The sequence below is a fragment of the Alosa pseudoharengus genome, unplaced genomic scaffold (genome assembly GCF_046254945.1).
Source record: "Alosa pseudoharengus isolate Yale_2024_CS ecotype anadromous, Long Island Sound unplaced genomic scaffold, YU_APseudo_1.1 YU_APseudo_1.1_scf_5, whole genome shotgun sequence".
NCBI classification, from domain to species: Eukaryota; Metazoa; Chordata; class Actinopteri; order Clupeiformes; family Clupeidae; genus Alosa; species Alosa pseudoharengus.
The window spans coordinates 29,978,824-30,002,972 of record NW_027468837.1 but is presented as its reverse complement, the minus strand read 5'-3'; the positions used below and the strand labels follow the sequence as shown (position 1 = coordinate 30,002,972).

Genomic DNA, 24,149 nt, shown 5'->3' with positions numbered 1-24,149 from the left:
CAAAAGAATCCAAATGAAACAAATCTACAGACTCCCTTTTTTAAAGAAACAGTGAACGTGTAAAACAACTGCGATATGACTATGTGCAGGTAAGCTATAGTATCATTGGTACTGAATCTGGAAGTGCATACTGTAGTGCTGTGCATGGGCCTGCAGTGCTGCATTTGTTTTGTCTTGTCCAGAGAGTGATGGAGCTAGAGGCAGATGCCATGGGCCATGAACTGCTTTTTGTAAATAAGGCAGGTTTTACAGTAACTTCACTAAAACAAGGAGACGTGGCAGGAACATTACTGGACACTGTGCCAATCAAAGTCCCAGGACAATGTGGTGGTAACATAACTATGTGTGCAGCTAGTCAAAATGGTGTTGTTCACCATCATGCAACCCTAGGCCCATATAACACTGCACACATTATTACATTCCTGGACACCTTACATGACATGCTCACTAATGTTCAGAGACCAGAGCAGACCAGATACGTCATCATATGAGACAATGTTAGTTTCCATAGGGCTGCTTTGGTCCGCAACTGGTTTACAGAACACCCACTCTTCACTGTACTCAACCTCCCCCATACTCTCCATTCTTGAATCCATTTGAAGAGTTCTTCTCTGCCTGGCGCTGGAAGGTCAATGACCGTCATCCCCATCAACACATAGCCTTTTTACAGGCAATGGAGGAGGCATGTGGGGATATTGACCAGGCATGATGTCAGGCCTGGATACGGCATTCCAGAAGATATTTTTCCCGGTGCCTTGGATTACATTGCATGTGATGCACACAAAATTTTGACCCAGGGAGACGACACAATGTACCTGTAGATAGATTTTTTGTAGACTTTTTTGTCTCAGTGAAATTACTATTTTGTGCTTCGACTTGGAAAAAAAACACTTGTGTTTGTTTTGATGTGTGTAAATAAACACCAATACTTGATGTTTGGATCCCTGTTTGTTTACAGAACTATGAAGTATGACCTCAAACTGACATAGCCTACCTTGTGCACAGAAAAAGCAAAAGCCAGATGTGTATTTTATTCATACTATCAGTGTGTAGTTGGCACATTATGTGCTTATTAATGTGATTGATTGTGTTAACGGTTTGATACGAAAATACCATTTTTACGAAGGTGTGAAGAGTTAAGCAAGGTTTTTGCAAGAGAACTACAATGTTTTGCTGATTTGGTGAAAGGTTTTCTTATTTGTGTGTAGAGTTTTGCAAAAATAGCCAATGGTTACAAAAATTGTGCTTCAAGCAATCAGAAAAAACTGTAAAATAGCAAGGGTGCAAGGAACATAGAAAAACCATATGAAAAAATGGGGGAAATTCAGGTGAATGTACCATGGGATGCTTTATTTAAAATATTACTACACAGGCAATTCATATTTTATGAATGCATTTCATTCAATTGGACTCATTTCAACATTTCATTCAACTGGTCGTCACTCCTCATCCTTCCCCTGAAACAAAATTTAAATGATATTATGTTTGCATAATAAAATAATACCTATTAATAATACAATAAGTATAATACAATTTAAGAAATATAGTCCTGTCTACATCTAACAACGGACATTTGTAATTACTGAACTGAACTATAAAATCACTGTTGAAAGAGCAAGTGTATAACTAGGAAATCTCAGGAATTCTACCTCACCTTGCCAACATCACGACTCTTGGCCCTCAGCTTGTTGACCTGGGACTCAGCGATGTCGGCATGTTCCTGAGCCTCCTCAAACTCATGCTGCACCTTCCTGTACCTGGACAGGTGAGTGTTGGCCTGCTCCTCCTGAGAAAAGGTTTGAGGTTAAAACACAATAACGATGCATACAAAACTACCAGGGCCATCAGTTACAATGAAAGGCTAATTAAGTACCAGCTGAATATCCTCATGAACTACATCTCTACATGTGGTAAGATAATGTAGAATCCAAAAGTCCACATCTTGTACTCACAGCCTCCTCAGCCTGTCTCTTGTAGGCTTTTACTTTCAGTTGCAGTTTGTCCACCAGATCCTGTAGTCTGGTGAGGTTCTTCTTGTCCTCCTCAGTCTAATCATCCAAAATGCATTGTTAAGAAGGTTGATTCAACTCCACAACTTAAGTTCAGTTTAAATCTAGACCATTTATAACATACCTGATATGTGAGCTCCTTCACTCCTCTCATATTTGCGGACACCTTTAATAGCATCAGCTCCTTGTCTCTGTTCAGCCTCAACCTCACCTTCCAGCTCACGCACCTGAAATACAGACAGGTGTTATTCAAATACACATAGAAACAGGGGCAGAATGGGACACTAAAATTGCTGGGAGATTTCAAGCTCCAGCAACCTCCTCCCGACAGTTGTGTCGATGAGAGGTTGACACAACTTGACCTGTTTCCTAAAAGTAAGACAAATCCGAGGCACTCAAGAAGGATGCATATAAAACATTTATTTTCTATTTGGTTACTTAAACAACAATTGCTCTGATGAAGACCAGCTCGGCCAAAACGCGTAGGCATGTTTAAGTAACCAAATAGAAAATAAATGTTTTGTTTTAATTTTTCACTAAATCCGGAACCCCTGCACCGAAGAGCACCAAAAAGAACTTACACCCTGCAGCACTCCAAGCAGACCTGTTTTTGTGACTTGACCTGTTTCCTATTTTAGGGGAGAAATCCAGGGCTACCATGTCACAGGCGCTGATCCACAATCTTTAGTGACATAACAACTCTATGATCTTTCAATATGAGATTTTATGAGCAAACCATTTAGCTGGGGCAGCAAGGGATTGTATACACATGATTGTATATACTCATATAGACACCAAAAGTTCATGGGGCATCAACCTTGTTTTGAGAAAATGCAGAGTCAGAAGCGATGCGTGGCCATAAGAACAGAGAAAGAGGAAACGGCAGACTGACCAAGTGAGGAGTGTTGTATAAAACTTGCAAAAGGCCAGTAAGATTGGATGGTGTCAATAGATTTGAGGTTGACATCACATAAGTTATTCAAACGACTTTTACTCTGTTGTGAATGACTTAGCCTTGACTCCAGTTTCTGGAGTTGTTTCTTGCCACCCTTCATGGCCAGGTTCTCAGCCTCATCCAGACGGTGCTGCAAGTCCTTGACTGTGACCTCCAGGTTCTTCTTCATCCTCTCCAGGTGAGCACTGGTGTCCTGCTCTTTCTTCAGTTCCTCAGCCATCATTGCAGCCTTAAGATTTAAAATATTTGTACATATTAATTTCATTTCACATAAAAATTGTAATTTCCATGCCTCTTGTACCTATTCAGAACAACGCGTATTATGTCTGTCCCAGGGGATCTTTATGAACTCACATCAGTGATGGCCTTCTTGGCCTTTTCCTCTGCATTTCTGGCCTCTTGGACCGTGTCTTCTACCTCTCCCTGGACCTGGACAAGTTCAGCCTCCAGCTTTTTCTTGGTGTTGATTAGGCTTGTATTCTAAAGGATGCATTACAGAGGTCAGTACCCACACAGATGATATGTACCAGAAACGTTTGATTTAAATATATCAAATAGATCAAAACCTGTGAATGCAGCAGTCCAACACGCTCACTGGCATCCACCAGCTCCTGCTCAGCCACTTTGCGGCCTCTCTCTGTCTGCTCTAGAGCAGCTCTAAGCTCCTCAATCTCAGCCAACATCAAGTTGTTCCTGCGCTCCACCATGGCAAACTGCTCCTTTATGTCTTCCTGTCCTCTAAGAGCGTCATCAAGGTGCAGTTGGGCATCCTGTAGGAAATATCATTGATTACATTGATTAGCACTGTTATTCTGCACTTTATGGACTGAATGTAGGGTAGACCCTTTGGTACCTTGAGTTGTCCCTGGACATTCCTGAGCTGTTTCTGAGCTTCAGCTGCCTGGCGATTGGCATGGCTGAGCTGAATCTCCATCTCATTGAGGTCTCCCTCCATCTTCTTCTTGACTCTTAGGACATCATTCCTGCTCCTGACCTCAGAGTCTAGAGTGCTCTGCATGGTGTCAATCACCCTCTGGCTGTTCCTCTTGATCTGTTCCATCTCCTCATCCTTCTCAGCCAGCTTCCTGTCAATTTCACCCTTGACTTGGGTGAGTTCAAGCTGAACTCGAAGAATCTTGGACTCCTCGTGCTCAAGTGTACCCTAAATTAAATAACGGTATATGAAAGTTACCATAATAGATAATAGTATAACCCAAGTACATTAGGAATATGCACAAATGTACAATATTACATCTAAGTACTTATTGAAGAACTAAAACAGATAAAAAACCTCAGCTTCCTCCAGTGCTGTCTGGATTTCTGATTTCTCAGTCTCCACTGACTTCTTGGCCTTCTCCAGCTCATGGATGCTCTTGCCAGTCTCACCAAGTTGTTCAGTGAGGTCTGAGATCTCCTCTGTAGGGAAATTATATTTGAACTGATTTATGAATACTAGTTGTACTCAACTGCTAGTTGTACTAATTTCTTGAGATTCTTAATTTCTATAAATAACTGTGTTTGATATTTGTGCATTTTGTGTATCACAATCATGTTTGTGAAATAAGGCAAACATTTCAAGATTGACATACGCTGCAGGTTCTTGTTCTCCCTCTTCAAGGTCTCTAGGTGATCCAGAGCCTCTTCATAGGAGTTCTTCATCTTGAAGAGCTCAGTACTGAGAGAGCGAGCTTCTTTCTGAGAACCTTCCAGCTCAGCTTGACTCTTCTCATACTTCTGCTTCCATTCTGCTAGAACCTGGCATTATAAGAAAAAGAAACAAACAATAATCCATCCATCATCTCTTTTGTTTCTGAAATTAATTGACTATACTGAGAAGGATATTCATATTTCCTTTCCCACCTTGTCAAAGTTCCTCTGTTTCTTGTCAAGATTGGCAGCCAGTGCATTAGCCCTCTCCACGTCCGTCATGAGGTCCTCCACTTCACCCTGGAGTCTCTGCTTGGTCTTCTCCAAAGAGGCACATTTGGAATTTACAGCTTCAATGCACTCCTCAGCATCTTGTAGATGCTGGGCAAGCTTTTTCCTAAAATTAATTAATATTTGACAGAAATGTCATAGCAATCATGTGAGATATAACTGATGATAACTGTTGTTAACATTCACTTCAGACGTCAGATGGGTAATGTCTTACTTGGACTCCTCCAGCTCCTCAGTGCGTTGGATGGAATCCGTTTTATACTTGGTCCTCCACTGAGCCACCTCGCTGTTGGCCTTGGACATTCCACGCTGCAGCTCAGCCTTGGCCTCCTGCTCCTCCTCATACTGCTCTCTGAGCAGGTCACAGTCATGGCGAGCTGATTGGACAGCATGAGCCAGAGCATTCTTGGCCTGTTAAAAACAATTACGTTTTCATGATAGGAACAATGACGTCCTAAACATGACTTTGGTTTATATCACTTTTTTACCTTGACTTCCTCCTCAATGTGCCTCTTCAGCTCTTCAATCTGTTGGGTATAAGCTTGCTTGCCCCTGGTCAGCTGAGATACAAGAGCTTCCTTCTCCTCAAGTTGGCGGCTAAACTCACCTTTGTGGAAAAAACAGAAGTGTTAAATCATTGGTGAATGGAATTCTACATTGTTTGTCCGCTACATTTTACATTGTACTCACCACTCTCTGTCTGCAGCCTCGATCTCTGTACATTTAAATCATTAAGTTGACGAAGATTTTCATCACTTTTGCTCTTCCCTTCACTAAGTTGGTCCTCAAGAGTGCGACACATCTTCTCTAGGTTAGCCTGAAAAAAAAAGAAACATACTTGTTAAGGGCCAATACAAGGCATTTCTAAAAATCTCTCAGGAGGCATTGTAGTTATTCATACCTTTGCCTTAGCAACAGCCTCCATATTGCTGGAGAGGTCATCAATCTCCATTTTGTATTCACTCTTCTCCTTCTCCAGCTTCTGCTTGACACGCTGCAGATTGTCGATCTGCTCACCCAGTTCCGCCACGCTGTCGGCCTGCTTCTTGCGGAGAGCGGCAGCAGTAGCTTCATGCTGCAGGGTGGACTCTTCAAGATCACGACGCAGCTTCTGGAACTCTGCCTCCCGCTTCTTGTTCATCTCAATCTGAGCAGAAGTGGCCCCACCAGCCTCCTCAAGCCTCTCACTGATCTCCTCAAGTTCCCTGGAGAGATCAGCTCTTTGCTTTTCTACTTTGGCCCGTGCTGCACGCTCAGCTTCAATCTCCTCTTCCAGTTCCTCAATTCGAGCCTATACAGATTCATGATCAGAGATCAAATAATGTTACTTATAATAAAATATTTATAATATTTATAATATTACTTATAATAAAATATTTCTTTCCATGGTCATCATTACATTCATTACAGTAATAATAAAAGGTCACCTGGAGTTCCTTAATCTTCTTCTGAAGCTGGGTTCCCATTGACTGTTCATCTTCGATCTTGCTCAGGAGTTGGCTAATTTCAAAGTCCTTCCTTTAAGGATTAAAACAGTGGTAGAATAAGTCAGTACAGTCAAATACTCAGCGATCATGGGTAATGGAATGGTAGTATTTTTCTCTTTTAGTAGTTTTTATCCCTTACTTCTTGATTTTCTCATCAGACTGCTGTTTGTCATTTTCCAGATCCATTATGGATTCCTGGGCCAATTTCAGGTCACCCTCAAGCTTTCTCTTGGCTCTTTCGAGATCCATGCGAAGCTTCTTTTCTTGCTCCAATGACCCCTCCAGCTGTTAATGGAAAAATAACATTGTCAAGTTCATTCTGGTCTCTTGATTTTCTTATCATTGTCAATATAGTAAGGGCTTACTCACATCATCCACTTGTTGTTCAAGTTTGGTCTTTGATTTAGTCAGAGTGTTGACTTTGTCTTCCTCTGCTTGGAGATCATCCAGTTTGCTGATGTGCCTCTTGGAGGGCTTTCTTCTCCTTAGTCAATTTGGCAATGGCTTCATCCTGAGAGGCCATCTCCTCAGTCATGTTTTTAACCTATGCAAATATAATAGTTTTAACATGAATTCAACATCAACATGTGCAACTAAACTATGAATAGAAGAATTTTGTCAAATGTAAACCTTGTTTTCTGTAGCATGTTTCTCCTTCTCCACTTTAGCCAGGGTGAGCTCCAAGTCATCAATGTCTTTCTTCAGCTCAGAGCATTCATCCTCCAGTTTCCTCTTCTTGGCAGTCAACTCAGTGTTGATCTCCTCCTCATCCTCCAGCCTCTCGGTCGTCTCTTTGAGTTTGGCCTCTAACTGGATTTTGCTCTTGATGAGACCCTCACATCTCTCCTCAGCATCTGAGAGACTCTCAGATTCCTGTAAATTTGAAAAGGGCATTTTGTAGTGACTTGGGAATTGTCATTTATTCACTCTGCAGCAGTGATGGGCAGTAGGTTCTCTACTTGTAGCGAAGCTACTAGCTTAACCACATTTCTCAGTAGCATGGTGGTAGCATAGTTATTTTCTGAAGCAGATAGCTTTTCAATAGCTTAGCTGTTTATTCGACTATGTAGTGCAGTAGCTTTTACAGAAGCTACATTTTCCAGAGCATTTGTGGAGTTCACAGTAGAGCTTCCTTCTGGCCACCCATACATAAATCATTTAGGCTATATTCTGTATAAACTTGAAAGACAAACTAATTTTCCATGCCAGAGATGAAGCAACAAAATTGTGCTTGCAGAGATGTTGGTGGTACAGTAGTCTACTGCGTGATTTTATTGAGCATTGTCTGTAAAATAGGCTGTCAAAATTGTTTGTATTAGTTTTAACTTGCACACGGTAAAGATAAACTGACTGGGTAATTGAACGTAGCACCAACATTTCAGCCAAGTGGAATGAAACTGGGATAATCAAGAGGTGAAGCTTTTACAGGTGAAAATACACCCAACAATGAAGATGCAAAATATGCACGCACGCACATTGTTACATTGTGTATGCCTTTGCTACTGCACTTTGAATATAGTTAAGAGTTAGAGTTAAGAGCTTGATTTAGAGCAAAAAATAGCTTGCAGTTTAATGTTAAATGTTCTATTAGGTGGCATATATAAATGCGGACGCCATATTGCTGGGGGCAACACGTTTACTGTCTTTGTTCAACACTTGCCAGCAATCAGAGACACCTGTCTGATTTCCAGTCAGAGTCACGTGTTTTTCAATTGGCCTCCAGTTATTGTTGCCCCCACCAATATGGCCGTCCTTTACTGGAGCACAATGCGGTATCTAGCTTTCTAATATCTATGATACAGGCGACTCGCTCGTATGTATTCTGAATGGCAGGTTCTACGCTTACAAGAATACTTTGATTTGTTGGTGGAAGTAATTACAAATGAATAAGCACAAACTTTTTGAACGAAAAAATGTGTTTTTGCTAAGAATCGACCCAAAAAATTACGCAATGTAGCTTTAAGCTTCATTTAATATAGAGTAACGGGTAGCTAAGTAGCTTGCCCATCATTGCTCTTCAGTGAAACTGTATGAATTGAGAAATATGTGTATATGTTTTTTGTTCTACTTACAGAGGCCATCTGCAACTGCAGGTCATTCTTCTCCTGCAGCAGAATAACCATTTTCTCCTCAAGCTCCTTCTTCTTTGTCAGGGCCTTTTCATAGTCCACTTTCATCTTCTCAAAGTTCTCCTTCATTGCAGCCATTTCTTTCTCAGTTTCAGCACTCTTCAGAAGGGGCTTGATTTTGAAGTACAGCTTCATCCATGGCCAGTGTTTCACATTCATGAATGAGCGGATATTGTACTGGATAGTGAAGATGGCTTCTCTGTTCAACAGAAAAGTCCATATTAAATTAAATTAAATTAAATTTTAAATTCAGCTTTCCGTTATCCTGCAACAGTTAACTTCCACTATACACCAGACGTGATAGCGACGTGTACACTCGAAAAAAATACTTATAAAACTTATAATGTAGACACTTTATTGGTTATATGAGGTGGTTACTTCATATACATATTTGTGGAAACGGGTGGGCACATTTTATTCTGCAACTGCAATAAAAATTATGTATCATAAAAGTAGTATTTAAACTCTAACTTACCTTCTTTCCATCATTTTAACAAACTCCTTCCTCATCAGGTATGCACGGCAGAGGGCCTGAGTCATTGTGACCAGGGTTGCCAATTTTTCATCTCGCATCTCCTCAAGGGTACCCAGCAGACCAGCTTTAAAGAACACCTGTAACAAGGGTTTTAGCACATTTCACAACATTGTTTAGATTGTCAAGATCTAAAGTCTCAGAGATCAGAGGAAAGTCCGTTTAAACTGCTTACATAAATTTCATTCATCAACTGTAAAAAAGAAGTTAATTACTAACCCAATTCATTGACATAATACATAGAACGATCATCTTACTACCTTGGTGTGCCCAAATTTGTACTGAGTGTGGTCTACATCAATGGAGCCCAAGAGTTTCTCTGAAATCTTTTTGTTGTCAATAAACTGTCCCTCAGGGATGACGCTCGCATTCAATACTTTGTATCTGAAAAAGGAATTTGTCATGTCGGTCAAGTCTTCCAGTCCTTTGCAGTAAGAAAGATAATGTTGTTAATTTAATCTTTTAGTTATGAACGTTTTGATTCTACTTTTATCTCAACTTAATTAGAACATGAATAAAGCTAAATTAATCGCATCTGCCAAGAACCATAACCAACTGTAAATTACCTCTGCTTGAAGTCAGCATAAAGGATTCTGCTGGGGAAGCCCTTTCTGCAGATTCTGATACCCTCCAGCACACCATTACACCTCAGCTGGTGGATGACTAAGAAGTTCTCCATTAGACCTAGAACACAATTATCCCATAAAGCACAGTGCAAATGAAATATGCAAATTAAATAAAACTAAAAGAAACCTTAAATTTAAAAAAAAAAATGTGTGAGGCTGAGGCTGACCTGGAGTCTTTGACTCATTGGGAATCAGACAGCGCACAAAGTGAGGATGGGTGCTCCTCAGGTTGGTCATTAGCTTGCCCAAGTTCTCCTATATGAAGTAGTTCACACATGAAAGAGGAAGTGTGCTGAAGTTCCATTGAATGAATGTTTGATTGGTTGATCATCATTTCCTTGACATTGTTATGTTGATATTATTCCACATGCATGTACATTACTAAACACTGTACATGAATTTCAGACACCTGCACATCATACATTATTCCTTAAATTATTACTAGTTAACATTATTTATTTATTTTTATTTGGCTTTTATCCAAAGCAACTATTATTACAAGGGTCAGTCTCCCTGAAACAACTCAGGGTAAAGCGCCTTGTTTAAAGCACAACACTGACAGCTGGGAATCGAACCCACCACTACACCCCACCCCACCCCACCCCACACCACCTATACTTACATCCACCCATTTGTTCATTTGTCATATCAAAACACATAAACAACAAGAACAACATGTTATACTTATATAGTGCTTTTCTCAACATTCCAAGTGCTTCACACTGAAGGGAAAACCTCACTAAACACCACCACCATCATCATCATCATCAACTTCTTCTAATAAGTAAAGTTACCCTGAACAGAGCAGACACCGTCTGGAAGGAACCACCCTTCTTTTTGCCTCCCTTCTTGCCACCACCTTCAGCTGTTTGTGAAAATAGCGAAGTGATTCAGTTTTCTACAATAATTGCAGCATAAAATATTCAATATTTATTTGACAGAATGTATGAAAAATACATAAAGTTCGAAATAGTTTATACCTTCAGCAGAGGCATGAGATGCATACAAGAAGGCCAACAGTTTCACTGCAGACTTCTGGTACAGCTGCACAACTGAGTCGTTCAGTGGGTCCTTGTTCTTGTCCAACCAGCCCGTGATGTTGTAGTCCACAGTACCAGCATAGTGCACCAGGGAGAAGTGGGCCTCTGCTTTACCCTTTGCTGGTTTGGGTTTCTCAAAGCACTTGTTTTTACCAAGATGCTGGTCATACAGCTTGTTCTTAAAGGTAGTGTCTGAGGCCTTTGGGAACATGCACTCCTCTTCGAGGATGGAGAAGATGCCCATTGGCTTTGAGATATAGAACATATAGAATTACATTGGATACCTTTATTTTTTATTATGTAAATATGCATATTTTTAATTATTGACTTTACCTTTTCAATAAGCTCAATGCAGGCAGCCAGGTCCATACCAAAGTCAATGAACTCCCAATCAATTCCTTCTTTCTTGTATTCCTCTTGCTCCAGCACAAACATGTGGTGATTGAAGAACTGTTGCAGTTTCTCATTGGTAAAGTTGATGCACAGCTGTTCCAAGCTGTTGAACTGTTGTAGTTAGACAAAAATAGACAAAAACACAAACTTAGCAGCAACCACCTTACATATATGAAACTGACGAAAATGTATCATTATGATGTTCATTCACATCAAAGATCTCAAATCCAGCAATGTCCAGCACACCAATGAAGAACTGCCTTGGCTGTTTGGTGTCCAACATCTCATTGATACGGACAACCATCCACAAGAACATCTTCTCATAGACTGACTTACACAGAGCACTGACAGCATTGTTGACCTAGTCAAGAGATTTTTTAGAAGATATCATTTATCATATCTGAGGCATTATAAAATCATAACAACAACTTAAATACATACTGTAGACACTGTACCTGTGGCACAGTCTGGCCCTTGGTGACAAACTAATTTCCGACCTTCACTCTGGGGTAGCACAGAGCCTTCAGCATGTCAGCAGAGTTCAGGCCCATGAGGTAGGCGATTTTATCAGCCACTAAATGAAAAGAAAAAGTCATGACTTATTACTTCACAGAATACTGTGTGAGTGCTATGTGCTTGTTAGCTGTGAGCATAGATATTAGAGCTTAGTGGATGTAGGAAAAAGGTACATGGAAGAAGGTTGTCAAAGTTGTATCACTTATAATTTTTTTACATTTTTATATTGTTTTCTATTGTGCTATTATTCCATTGCTGAATCCATCTCCTCTGGCTGTTGTGAGAAGTACATTTCCCTGATGTTGAAATAAATAGTCTTATCTTATCTTATCCTTAACATTGTCCATTGGGGAAATTTGCACCTGTTGTAATATGTGCCAGAGAGACTTTGACATTTTATAAAAAAAAGTTTTACTAAAGTTTTTGTCAGGTTCCATCACTCACCCTCAGTGCCGTCAGGCTCAGCCTGCTCCTCTCTCTGCTTCTGTTTGAACTTCATGGCCCCATGATGCATCACAGCACCAGTAAGCTTGTAGATGCCTATTTTCTCCTCACCGGTGAAACACAAAATATCTATAGCCGTCTATGGGAACAACATGAGTTCTTTACAGTGCTTATTGTATTGATATGAAGTACGGATTTGGTCATTAAACACTAAGATCTTACATCTGTAGCAATGAGCTCTTCCACGTCATCGATACTCTTCACAGAAATTTCACCTTGGCTGATCATTGGGAAATCATATGGGTTGGTGGTGATGAGAAGGGCCTCTAAAATACGCACAAGAACAATGATGTAACAATCATTTGTGGTTTGTGATCAATTTAATCATACATCTCATGTACTTATAATTTGCTTCATAACGTACCAATCAGCTCAGCCTTGTGTCCAGTGCAGAGCTGGTAGAAGATGTGGTAGCTCCTCTCAGCAGACAGCTGGAATGTCACTCTTGACTTCTCCAGCAGATCTGTGACATGGTGTTTTTGATAATTAGATATTATTAGGTTCCTTCAATTATATTGAATATTTACCTTAATAGTAGATTATGACCACTTATTCCACTGCTTGGTTGAATTTCCCATTGTCCTACGTAATTTAGAACGACCATTAACCGTATGTTATTTGCACACCTATGAAGTAGATCCATTTTGTTGGCCGTATCACACTTGTATATTAACAACAAACCGAACTCGTTGTGAAGTTTAAATGAACGCCTCCGCTTCGTGTAGGGGCCGTTTTACAACCTCGACCGTGCATTAACTTCTGTGAACAGACCACCGTGTCGTCCATTATCCCTTACTTACATGTCTCAATATCAGCAGAGGCCAGTTTGCCAGTTGTGCCAAAATGGATTCTGATGAATTTACCCTGAAAGATTTATGATGAAAATATAATAAGACTTAACAAATAATTTTACAATCATTTTATATGATTTTCTTCTAAATACTTACAAAACGGGAGGAGTTGTCATTCCTCACAGTCTTGGCATTACCATAGGCCTCCAGCAGAGGGTTGGCTGCAATGATCTGATCCTCTAGTGACCCCTGGAGAAGAAGTGAGGTAATTTAGTGAAGCTAGTCTTTCCCAAAAAGTCAATATACATCTGATCTGATATTTCTCCTACTCACCTGCATTTTGCCAGAGGTGGCCTCAGCTTTCTTTGCTCCTCCAGCCACTGCAATTGTTGCAAAGTACTGGATGACACGCTTGGTGTTGACAGTCTTCCCAGCACCAGATTTTCCACTGGGGATAAAGAGATGGAAAAAATCTTAGGCAAAGGTGTTATTGCATGTTCTTGTAGCTGAAAAGTAAATTATGTGTTTGTATATCACTGTTATTAGGTTAATGTTGAAGAGTTCATACGTGATCAGGATAGACTGATTTTCACGATCTGGAAAAGAATAGACATCTCTTTTATTGATCATTCACATCCAACATTAAGAGGATATTCAGAGTGTTACAAACCTACAGGTTGGTACAAAATATGACAAATGGAATTTTGAAATATGCGCCAGAAATATGTTACTCTTCATCTTACCTTGAAGCAAACATTGATATATATTTTTGTAACATTTCCCATATTATTAAGGTCATATTTATATTAATATTCTACCTTGGAGCATGAACTGATAGGCGTTATCAGAGATGGAGAAGATGTGAGGTGGAGCTTCAACTCTCTTCTTGCCCCTATAGGCTGCTACAACCTGAGCATCGTACACTGGGAGCCACTTACGTCACAGTGACGCAGAACAGCCCAGAGTAGGTCTGTAAGAAAGAACATGATTCAGTGTCATATGGAAGCTATTTACAGTCGACTGTATTTTTTTCTTTTGATATTTCATGTATGTTAATTATCCATGTTGTATTTCACATACGTAAATCATCCATGCTGCGTAACGCTCTTTGAGGTTGTACAGCACAGTTGGTTCACTGAGGTGGGTCATCATGGCCATGTCCTCAATTTTGTCATACTTTGGAGGATTCATGGGGAAGATCTCATCCTCTTTCACTGTGAGCGTCTGTAAAGTCAATGTATTCTCTTGTTTATTACACAAAAATAATAATAAAGTAGTCATGCACTATTAATTCAAAACTGAACCAAAAACTTTTAAAAGAGAATAAGATAATAGCAGAGAAGGTTGCAAACAAACATGTTTTACAGCATTACTAAAATCTACTTCACAGATCCATAATGACGATTGTATGGCTCTATTAATTTATGTCAAAATGGCTGAGCGCAAAAAAAGGTCTATTTAAAGGAAATGTTTCTTCAGAAGATATAGAACATCAAGTTAAAGTCAAGTGAAGTTAAATCCACTTCACAGGTCATTATGGGATTGAAATAAAAATCATTGTCCCCGTCACTTACCTTTCCACACCGAGTTTTAACAGTGGCTTTGCCACCCTCTCTTTTCTCAAGAACACCTTTGAGGTACATTTCCTCCTTTTCAGTCACGAAGAAGGACGTTTTAGCATCAAAGGGTGCGTTCTGGGCCTCAATACGCTCCCTCTCCGGTTTCCGGAGATAGATGGCCGCCGAGCCAAAGCACTCCATTTCAGCATCCCCCATGGTGGTGATTTACTGTAAAAAGTCAATCAAGTTAAAATTAGTAACTAATTGAAGAGTTCACCATTTGCTGACAAACAAGAGTAGGCAAGTCTATATAGTGTATAGTATAGCAATATAGAGTTGGTACAATTAACCAATAATCATCATAATTAATCATTCATATTAATTGGTGAACTTACTTTGTCTTCTGTTACTGTATATTGCTTGTGGTGCTGGAGCTGGATTCTAAAATAAAATGGAAAACAATCGATTGGAAACTAATTGGAAATTGTTGAACTGTTCTCCCTTAATTGTACCATTATTGGTTTATAGTAGGCTATTAAGATATTGTATAATATATGTAAGATTGGATATAAGTATGGAAAACTAGTAGGCTGTGGCTGTGAGCCACTGTAGGTTGTGAGCCATTATTTTATTATTTTCACCCGAGCCTCGAGTCCCTTGGTGTTGTTGGAGGAGCCTGGAGCTGCCTGGTTTATATAGGTGTAAGTGTTAAGGTCACCACAGGGGGCCAGTCTCTATTTGGACATGGGTTTCCTGCTGGATGTCATGATTGTCTGAAACAGTGCTGTTATTTTTATCCCAGTGGTAATTCTTGCAGTAGGTTTGTATTGATGGTTAAATTGTTTCTGCAGTTATTTTTATTGACCTTCATTCCTTGTTAATTGTATTAGTTATTTGGACTGTTGAATGGCATTGCTTATTTTGAAAATGCTTTGAGTTGTTTGAAGCTGAGAAAACACAATGAAGGCCTACCACAACACATCTCAACATATTTGTGGATTTAAATCCTAAAAATAGCTTGAGTTAATTTGTGCTGTTGTCTTAACAGGAGAATTTTCTTAAAAGTTAAAAATAAACACAATAAAATGTTTGCCACAAATGGCTTACCCTATTTGTTTAACTTGCTGTATTTCTTCCATGAAGCTCTTTGCCAAAGATTAATCCATGGGAAGGATTCTGTCACCTTGGTAACGGCTGTGGAGGAGCTTTTAAATGCTGCTGGCTGGCATACTGTTCCACTGGCACTTGCACATCTTGCACAAATGTATTCCTAAATATTCTCCATCTTGGCTACCTTTACTGCCTGAATATGCTAGAATAATGACTTCATATCCAGTTAACATTCTTGATATTCTTACAAAAAATGTGTATGTTCATAACGACATGAGGTTTTATTTCTTTTATGTATATTTTTTGGGCGGTTTCCTTTATTGTGACAGGACAGTGAAGAGAGAGACAGGAAGCGAGTGGGTGGGATCAGGAAATGACCAGGGTTGGACTTCAACCCAGGTCCCCCTGCACTGCAAAAAATAATAAGTGTTATTAATTTTATATTAAGATCAAAAATGTAGTTGGTATTGTTTTTAGTATGAAGAGACTTAATTTAAGAAGACTGACTTATTTCAAGGAGTCTTATCAACAAAAATTTATTCAACGCACTGGCAGACAAATTTGCTTGTTTTTTTAGTACAAATTTGCTTAACGCACTGCAGACAAATTTGCTTAAATTAAGTAAAATGATTTTACGAGAAACTGCTAGGTAAACAATATCAACTAGATTTTTTGATCTTGATTAATAACACTTAGTTAGATTTTATTAGATAAGCTGTTTTTGCAGTGTGGGCACCTATACCCAGGTGTGGTATGGGCCCCATGACATGAGTTCAATCTTCAAAATGTATTCTTAGTTACTACCAGTTTGGGCATTCGTCACTTTTCACCTATGGTGTGCCCTCTGTCTTCTGGGAATAGATGCCTTCTGGAAAAAACAAATCAAGGACTTGCTCTGATGTCCTTGACCATTGATGGCAGCTCCTTTGGACAGCTGTGAATACCTGTCACCATGTTTGTGTGTAGTGAAAGATCTCTTGATGTTTTACCTAAGCTCTCAGTGTGTCTCTGCTCTCTTCAGTGAGTGCCACTGCAAGGGGAAGGAGGAGGGATACTGGTAAGTTATGATGAGCCATTTCATGTAGCAATACCATAAACATTCTCCTCATTGGACCAGTTAACTTTAGATATAGCTTTGGGATGTGGCTATGAGCTGGGATAGTTGGCTTTTGAAAGGTACAGTATTGTCATTGGGATAGCTGACCTTTGGATGTATTTGCTATTATTGTGATATTTTAATAAACAAATGCAACTAAACAAAACATATCCAGTAAGGGAAATTACTAAATTTAAGTTTTCACAGAAATGGCAACCAAGACTTTTGTAATAACAGCCATAAACTAACGGATGTTAATGGATGCTAAAAAGACAGCCCTGACTGAGGATTTAAAACAACTGCCCAGTCACACAGTGGAGAACATTTTTACACCCCAACAGCTGATCACATTTTTCTCCTCAGAACCGAGAACAATGCAACACATTCCATTGAGTGCAACACATTCCATCCAGCCATGAGGAGTGCCCCTTGCATGATTTCAACTAAATAACTGAATATGGCGTAAAATACATTGTTTCTAATCAGTTTATTTTATGGCTTTTGACAACACACCTGAAAATTGTAGGTATGTGCTTTATCGTAACAATCCCCAAGTGAGATATCTGCATCCAAATATAAATATATCTTCTCATTGTTTCTTATTTAGAAACAGAATGTTCAGTAAATCTATGTAAATCACACTCACACATTATGTAGCCCATATAATCTGGTTATAAAATGAGACTATAATAGACTCCTTTGAATGTGATGCTTAGACATTTCAGAACTCCGACTCAGGGCTCCCAGACATTTCCAAGCATTTGAACTCTGAGCCAACAAAAGAACATCTTCTGTCTGTTTCTTTTTCCTCCACCAGAAAGTTGATACCCTTCTGCCAAAAGCGAAGAGCCAAAAAGTCACAAGATTCCTCCATGGTTACACATGATGCCCATTAGGGCTTATCCATTCAATATATATATATATATATATATATATATATATAAAAATTATATCACCCCTTATAAGTTGTTTCATGGAGAAAGCTAGGCTATATAGGATTACATATATATATATATATATATATATATATATCCCATGCCATTCTGTCTGGAAGGACACTGAATGCCATACCATTGAGCTTTTAAGCTGTCTTAAAGTGCACATGTGAGGCACATTTGGGAAGGCTACTGCTGTTACAGTAAAACTTTGGGTAATGCAAAATCCATGTTAATGATCATAATATGGGGAAATCATAATTATATGCATATACTGAAATATACAATTCCTGATCCTCAGTGTCATACTGATTTTATACAATTCCTCTCACCTTCCTTGTTTTCAGTCATGCCTGGTGTTAAATAATTATAATAGTTATAAAGCATTTAATGGGACATTGTTATTTTGATACTTAATGTTTTCACTTTGTCCATGCAATTGAAAATTATTAGAAAAGACTAGTAAAATGTGAACAGAGAACCGTATATAACTTGCAAGACCACCCTGCATTGTTTAGCCTGTATCAATTACAAGGAATCCTTTTCCAGAAATATCTGTCCTTTAAGACAGATTCATAGCTGCATTGTAAAGATACTTGGGCAAGTCCTTGGCCTCTCTGGAGATTGTCCAGTGATCCCATCCTGACAGATGTGTCTCACTGAGAGCCTGCATCCACAGTCTAAGGGCCGGGAGCCTATTATTATCCTGGCCAAGGCCAGACAAGGCCCTTTGAACAGATGTATACTGGCCAGTCCCAACAAATGTCATTTGAGCAGATTATACTGTTTATGGGTATGACTGGAATATGCCAATGTACTGTACCAAAATAAATGTAACTGCAAGGGAGACATGGATAACACACAACTTCCTCAGTCTAAATTTCTAAGCAGACTATTTATTTCATCTCTCAGATTCACACCTTCATGCCCTCTTTATTTCTTCAGGTTAATTATGTTATCTAATAAATATCTTACCGTTACACATTTACATTTGATCACTTTGTGCGCTCCCAGGGCATTAATCAAAAGGAAGGTGTGAATAAAACCTTAAAGTCTTAAGGGGTAAAGAAAAGAAGTGGACAAGAAAGGCATTGCTGGATTATATGCTCCAACAGCTGGGGTGTTGTAAAAGGTCCTTTAATGATTGAGTGTGTGTGAACGTGTGTGTGTGTGTGTGTGTGTGTGATTGGGTGTGAAGAGTCGGAGTGGGTGTAAATAAGTCAGTCTGTGTGTGTGTGTCTGGTGTGTATGTGTGTGTGTGTGTGTGTTTGGAAACACACACACACACAGGGGGTATTTTCTTTTCCCTGAACCCTTCACCTTTGACCCCTATCTTGTGTGAATTATTTGACCGTAGATGGAGAATGAGAAACAATAGCTTGTAACTCAACTGGAAATTGTAAACATTCCTAAGATGGCCGATGTGAAGGATGGAAGTGTGTGTCCTGCCATCATGTAGGTTTAAAGTTGCAGCTGCCTCTGCCACCCAGCACTTACTAATTGGTCTTGGCCCCATGACCCTTGCATTGTGTTGGTTGTGTATTGTTTTTTGTTTACTTTTTGTCATAGTTGTCTGTGTTAACTCATCATTATCGGCAGTGTTATTATCAGTAACAGTAGCAGTGGTAGAGGTACAGTACATATTGTAGAGGAGGTAGGAGGACTATAAATTCATCATTCACCATGAGTGGCAAAAAGTGTTCTGTTCTCTCTTGCATTTAATATTAGTATTGAGTATTAGCTTCTTTATACTTGAATACATGAATATAGAATTAATTGAAAAAGAAACTTTAACTAAATATAAAACAATCCAGATATTGACTAAGTTGACTTGATTAAGTGTTCATGTTAAAAGGAACACAGACACTTTTGGGGAAATTAACTGATTTGCCATCTACCCCAGGGTTAGACTAGAGGACTCTTCTCTGTGTGTGCGCAATAACCTTGTCTGACACTGAGGGTGAACACCAATAAAAGGAAGATATAGGCAAACTGGTGTAACTCACGCTACAACATAGACTCATAAGGACATAAAAAGATGGAAAAAGACTGTAAAAATAAGGCTGAAAGGTTAGGTGGATCAATTCCATTCAATTCTGGCAAAGTTTTAGGCATTTGTAATCGTCTAAAAATACAGCAGCACAACTGTATCACTGGCAAAGCATATGGGAGTAATCTAGCCCCCCTAACCTAATAGGATCTTAGGTAAACTACTGATGAGGCCTAGTCCTGCTAAATGCTTCTGAAAAGGCACAGGCACCACCGTTCTTATTTTTGTCCAAGTATAATGTGGTCACCTTCAGGAAAATGCTAACATGCTACATGACTAACATGTTCTAAGATCTCTGGATCTACAGGGACACTGAGAAGTGATGAGGCTAATACAATTAGCTATCTGACACAATCACTTCCAGCTAATTACCATTTATCTGGCCAGCCATCGGGTCCCTTCGCCTTGAATACCATCATTCCAACCCCACCCCCGCCAAATTCACAACTGACTTTTGTCTCTAACATAGCACATGCACCTGCTACGTCTGACAGCTGATTACATTATGAAATGTGGCTATAAAGAAAAAGCTGTTGACAGGAAGGTTTAACGTGCCAAAACTAAGCTCTAATGATGACAGCTAGTTAACATCTATGTTTTGGTTAGAATCAATGCTACACAGTAGCCTAAATTTAGTTGAAATTAACTACAAATTAAAAAGGCACAGGAGAAAAGGATACATGTAGAAGTATGTCTCCATAAAAATCTGAATATCAAATTCTAATATCTTATAAAAACAATACAGTAAGCAATACAGTATCTAACACTGATACTGTAAGTAGTACTGATAGAAAGCTGACAATTGTATCTCAGTCATTTGTAATATTACTGTACATGTATTTCTCAATTTAAAATTAGCCAAAGCCAAAGAAGATCTTCAGAAGCAGGACTTTGAAAACCAAGTGGACGCGGGATAATACACTTAGATGTTACCTTGAATTACTTTTAGTTTGCATTCAAATGTAGAAAAACATCATAAATGCTCAGAAAACAGGTAGCTTGAGCAGTCATTTTACTAAATAGATATTGCTAGCATTTTACTCATAGAATAGTGAAGTTCAGTGCATTGCAGGGGGTAGATTGAATTACCCCCGTCATACCGTACATTAAACAATTACACAGAAATAGAGTAAATCAAAGGAGTGTAATCACACACTGTGCCATGTCAGTGAACATAGGGACACAACCCCCACATAAGCACCACCGATTGTTTTCTGTGCACTCAGATACACCTCTCTCTCTCGATCATCTCTCCTCCATAGTCAGGCTCTGGGGGCACTAAAACTCCCACTGAAGATTGGATTGAATTGGATGCCTGTCCTCATTGGTGGGTCTATCCCATTCGTCCATATCCATTTTGTTGAGGCATAAGCTAACTGTGAGGCTATGACAGCCGCTATGTAAACAGCATAGAATGTTGTACCAACCATTCTTGTGATGTCATAATTTTCTGAAAACAAAGATGGCGGTGCACAGCTGAAATTAATGCAACTTATTTGTTCTTTATTCTGAATAACGGGTCATATTTCTGACTTTATTTGTATTTAAGGTATATTTAAATATTTAACTAGTGCTATAGACATCTGTTTTATTTGACTGCTTCATTTCCACTTCAATGTTACTCTTAACCTCGTTGGTGCACAGATAACTCTCAGTTCAAACGTGTTTGTGCCGTTTATTGATGTATGCTAAAAGATTTAATATTTTTAAAGGTGTTTTCTGTACTCATGCCAGTGCATCTCCATTAATTAAGATGCAATCAAAACACAGAGCCTGTCTACGGAGAGCCTGGCAACTCCGTATTAAGTCCCATTGTACCGAATTTTGGTTGCAGTTCCACCAGAGTTCCACTGGGGGCGATCGCCATGAGTGCAGAATGAATGGGAGTCAATGGAGCTAGACGGCTAAATTTGTCTCTTTCACCTGATTGTCGTTGACAAATCTCAGATTTGATTGTAGTTTGTATAATTTCAACATGGGTTATAGGTCAAAAGTTGAATAAACAAGTACTTATGTCCTTTTGATTTCTTACAGGTTGGGTCGTTGTTGCCCATAACACGCTAGCATTGTGCTAATGAATGACGTCATTGACACGTTTGATAGGCTTTTTAGAACAATTAAGTGACTTTAAAAAAGGTAATACTCAACCAAGTGTATTTTCTTTGCCTCCCCTTTCGAATACAATATTCAAATTACTTGAAAAAAAATTATATTCCGAGAAAAGTGGATTTTGAGGGGTACAGCTCCATAGACCTCCATGCATTCTGCACTTGTGGACGAGCGCCCTTATGTGGAACCACAGAAGGAACTGCAACCAGTTCAGAAACCGGAAGTTTTCCGAGAGTGGCAGTTCTCCCCTTATTAGACATTCTCTGACGAACATTTTCCCCCTTGGGGGCGTTTCAGCCACGGTAACTGGGGGCGGTAACCACAATTATGACTATGCCGACTGTATGTATACGATTCCAAATGCGTTACCCTGCCACCCTGATGACGACAACATAACTAGTGTCAAGCCTTAAAAACTACCTCCGACTACAGGAGGTGCAGCATAGCACTCTCTGCGGGCATATCTCCAGACCAGAGACCAAAATGGACCAAAATCCATCACTAGATGTCCTTGAGTGTGGGTAGAAACAAGGAGAACATGATTATGCACCAGTCACACCAGATCCCATTGCACCAGACTACCTTCTGAAGTTGCAATTGTGCAGGCGTCTGTGACACTCTCAGGTGCTGCTGTAAAAAGCAAGGAGTCAAGTGTATTTCTGCTTGTTGGAACTGTCATGGTAACTCTTGCCAGAACATCAACCAGCTAGAAGATAACAGGAGTGAGGAAGTGCAGGGGAGTTGAGGGATGAGGTTTGTTAATTTTAAACTGATTAAGAAAGTTTTGTTTTGTAATTGTTCAATAAAACCACTTGTTATGGATTTTTTATGGACTTGGAGTCATTTTTACTCAAAACGAATGGCTGGGATAGATTCAGCACCCCTAAAAACCCCTAGTTAGACATCTCAAAAGCTAATATTGGTCAACAAAATGTTTTCATTATTTTCGCCCAGTCCCTCTGGGCACCCGAAACTTGATGGGCTCTCCAGGTGTTTCCCCGAGGATTTGGCCGTGGATAAATTGGGAGGTGTTACTAGACACCCATAGAAACACATAGTAAAAAAAGCTATTGGTAAGAATTTTTTTTGCAGATTGGCGAAAAAAAAGTCTAACTTTCCCTAACTATAAGAAACAATTGGAGAAAGTTGTACTTGACCTTGAGGGCCAGCTCAAACTCTCATACAGCGCCTCCTTGGCCAAACAGTTCTGCTCTAAATCAGCTGTTAACACACAAAGCAGAGACACAGATATTCTTTGCAAAACACAGGCTATTTGAATCAGGTAATAAACCTGGCCGGCTACTTGCTCGGCTTGCACGTGGTAAAACGGAGCCAAATTTGATCCCATCTCTAACAGATAAATATGGGACTAGACATTTTAAATCAGCTGATATAAATAAAGTCATGAGGTTATTTTATGAGGAACTTTATAGTTCAGACTGCACATCTTTGGAAGTCAGATCAAAATTTTTGGATGGAATAGAATTGCCATCTTTATCTGATGAACAAAAAGCAGAATTAAATAGGCCAATTAGCAAAGAAGAAGTTCTGGAAACTATCAGTGACCTTCAGGGAGGTAAAGCTCCTGGCCCTGATGGCTTTGGTCCTGACTTTTATAAGACTTTTAGTAAGGTGTTAGTTGACCCCTTAACTGATATGTATTGTACTTGGATTCTTTTGACAAAGGCTGTCTCCCCCCTACTTTAAACCTTGCTCATATATCTGTTATCCTGAAAAAGGGCAAACCAACTGACCAATGTGGATCCTATAGGCCTATTAGTTTAATTTCAGTTGATAGTAAAATACTTTCCAAGCTTCTGGCTAGACGTTTGGAGGATTTACTCCCAACGCTTATTAACCCTGATCAAACAGGTTTTATTCATGGATGATATTATTCTCTCAGTAATGTAAGGAGGTTACTAAATATTGTTCAGCTTACAACTTTGGCCATCTCCCTTGACGCTGAAAAGGCCTTTGACAGAGTAGAATGGACCTACTTATTTGATATACTGCAGAGGTTTGGTTTGGGTGATGTCTTTCTTAAATGGACCAGAACAATATATCACTCACCTTAAGCTGTGGTCATAACTAATGGCCTACGGTCTGAATCTTTCTCAGTGGCTAGAGGTGGTCGCCAAGGATGCCCACTTAGCACACTACTTTTCGCTTTGGCTTTAGAACCACTAGTAGAGCATATACGTTTACATACTGATGTGAGAGGTATAAGGCTAGGTACAAGGGAACATAAAATTGCCCTATATGCCGATGACATTCTTTTATTTGTAGTATCCCCTCAACTGTCCATCCCAGCTATTATGAATACATTAGATGAGTTCAGCACTATATCTGGTTTTAAAATTAATTTTGATA

General features: G+C 39.4%; 1 pseudogene; it reads right to left on the bottom strand.

Annotated features, from left to right (window-relative positions):
- Positions 1-1,402: 1,402 nt before the first annotated feature.
- On the bottom strand, positions 1,403-14,921 carry LOC143103973 (myosin heavy chain, fast skeletal muscle-like; annotated as a pseudogene).
- Positions 14,922-24,149: the final 9,228 nt, after the last annotated feature.